Here is a 2667-nt window from a genome sequence, read left to right as displayed (position 1 = left end):
CGAAATTAAAAGTTGCTCACGTGTTTGTTTCGAAAGCACTGACTTTTGGGTTACCGCGTCAGGAAAAATCTGGGGAGAATCTCGCTGAATGCCCATACAAAACAATGACAATCACCAACGTTACATTCATAAATTTTAATCTTACTCAAAATCTCGATTCATTTTCCAAACATAGGTATATCATATCTCTCACACCAGTGATTATGGCTTTAAACATGTTAAAAGCTTTACTTTTTAAGCGCATTGCGGGAATTACATGGAGTATCAATTTCATATACATAGATAGCCTGGGCTGAGGAAAATATTGTTTGGGATTGGTAGTTTTGGGGGATCTTAATAATAATAATTATATAGATTTTGATTTTAGTTCTGAGGTGCTCTTTGTTCACTAAATGACAATAAGAACATCCAAGCAAAGCAAAACAAAGCTATTTTATATAAATTGTCGCTGTATCGCTCTGTCAAATATTGTTTCAAATCTTGTCAACTTGTCAAAACTTTAAAAACCATTTCCATGAATATCCATTGACGTTCCTACATATGAATTACTTTCCGTTGCGAGAGCCTATTCTTGCAACATATAAATAATAGCGAGCTTCTTTTGTAAATATTTCTGTAGATACTATTTATGTCTCATGATCGATTAATCAAAAATCGAAAACGCAACTGTATATTTTATGTATACCTGAAGTCATAGTCATGTTTACATGGAGTTAGTGTCTCATACATCTATGCGTGTCGTGAACGCGATTTTTGTTTTGTGTGGATTGTGATTCTAGATCTTTTGTTTTTAAAACTTGAATATTATGTCTTCTTTTTGAGATAAATGATCTGGAAAATAGCAATTGCCACAACGTCTTGCCGGCAAGAGTGCCTTATATGTACAGAACTATAGTTACAGTAAGAAAATGTAGAATAGATCGCGAGTGAATTTGTCGCAGTATGGTGATGTAATTCAACACGTACTATGCAATGAGTACGGTAGACATAGGAAATTATGTGTTTTGAAACTAAGGAGAAATTGATGGTCTTAGGGAGATTGTACCGATGACCACGGACAATTAAATGTATTCAAACGTTACTTATTATAGTCATTTTTACATCATCGCGGTTTGTGCGTGTCGGTGTGTGCTGCTGTGTGTGTGTGTGTGTGTGTGTGCATGTGCGCGTGTTCTTTCGAATAAATTATCAAAGTCGCTTACATTGTATAATTAACTAATACAACTCTTCTTTAATTTCACAATGCAGGAATGTAAAGCAAGTAGTAAATCATGCAAACCTTCACAAAGGACAACGGATACTATTTCCGTCTTTCGATGAAAAAAAGAAGAAGATAAGATCAATTATGGTCGTACCATGTTCTATAGTACTACAGCTACTGCAGCCTCAAAAGTTGTCTTGTACTTGCCTTCTTGGTACATCAAGTGCCTTTCTAGATTTTATTGGATTGATGAGTACGTGTGTGTATTTATATCATTGTATTTCTTGAACAATCAGCTTTAATATGATTATGTTCAGTGCCTTTTTCTACATTGTGTGGAATAAAAGAAATGTCTACCAGTAAACTTCGATCCCATGATACATGCATGGTATTTGACTATGTGTTGGTGTAGGAGAAAGAAAGACAGAGAGAGAAGGGGGGGGGGGAGAGTGAGGGAGGGGAGATGAGGACAATTAAATGGCCTACAGACGGATAATGGAGTTAGAACTTTGATATATACTCACCTTGAATATATCAGAGGAGATTATGGAATGACGTTACTTTAGGTTTAGGATACACTGTGGATTGGCGTGACACATGAATTATTGTTGTTGTTGCTGTTTTAATTTTGATATTGTCCTATCAGTTTTGTTCTTTCTCCCGCAGCCAGCACGGTTTGATTTTAATACGTAGTATTCAGGTTCAGGTTCAGGTTCAATGACATTTATTTTCAGCAAATATAAATGGAGTCAAAAGGGGCCTGAGCTTTCGTTCCTAGCAGAATCTTCGTCAGAGGCAAAAATACGTAATTTTTCCTCTGACGAAGATTCTGCCAGGATCGAAAGCTCAGGCCCCTTTTGACTCCATTTTACTCCATTGGCTTGCCGCTTTTGGATAAGCAGTTTTCAGCAGCATTTTGCTACAGCAAATATAAACATAAATAAGTACAAATAACATGAGATCAATTTGAAAACAAAATGCTTGGGGCACATCTCTATAAGTAAGAAAAAATTTTGAGATGAGTGTGCCTTTAACATAAGTGAATATGACATTTCATAGCATGCAATATGAGAAAATAGATAAATATTGATACAAGCGTAACCATAACACGCTTGAAAAAATTTCAGTGGCCTGGCGAGAGTGAAGAACAGCAGAGAGCCAAACAAATTGCAAAAATAGCTGTAATGAAGGGGAATTTTTCTCCAAAGAGAGAGAGAGAGAGAGAGAGAGAGAGGGAGAGAGAGAAAAAGTGTTCGACGTGAAGATGTGTCTGATGCCAAGAGATTGTCAGAGGTAAAGAGAGAAAACAAAGAAAAAGACAAAAACATGGAACAAGACAAAATGAAAACCATGACTCAAATATACTCAGTAGTCGAGTCACAGAAAAACAGACTTGACAGAAATTACAGAGAATTTGAATATATATATATATATATATGTATTATATACATATACATACATATATA

This window comes from Diadema setosum, chromosome 9 (genome assembly GCF_964275005.1).
Source record: "Diadema setosum chromosome 9, eeDiaSeto1, whole genome shotgun sequence".
Classification (NCBI taxonomy): Eukaryota; Metazoa; Echinodermata; class Echinoidea; order Diadematoida; family Diadematidae; genus Diadema; species Diadema setosum.
Note: the sequence above shows the minus strand (reverse complement) of the source record.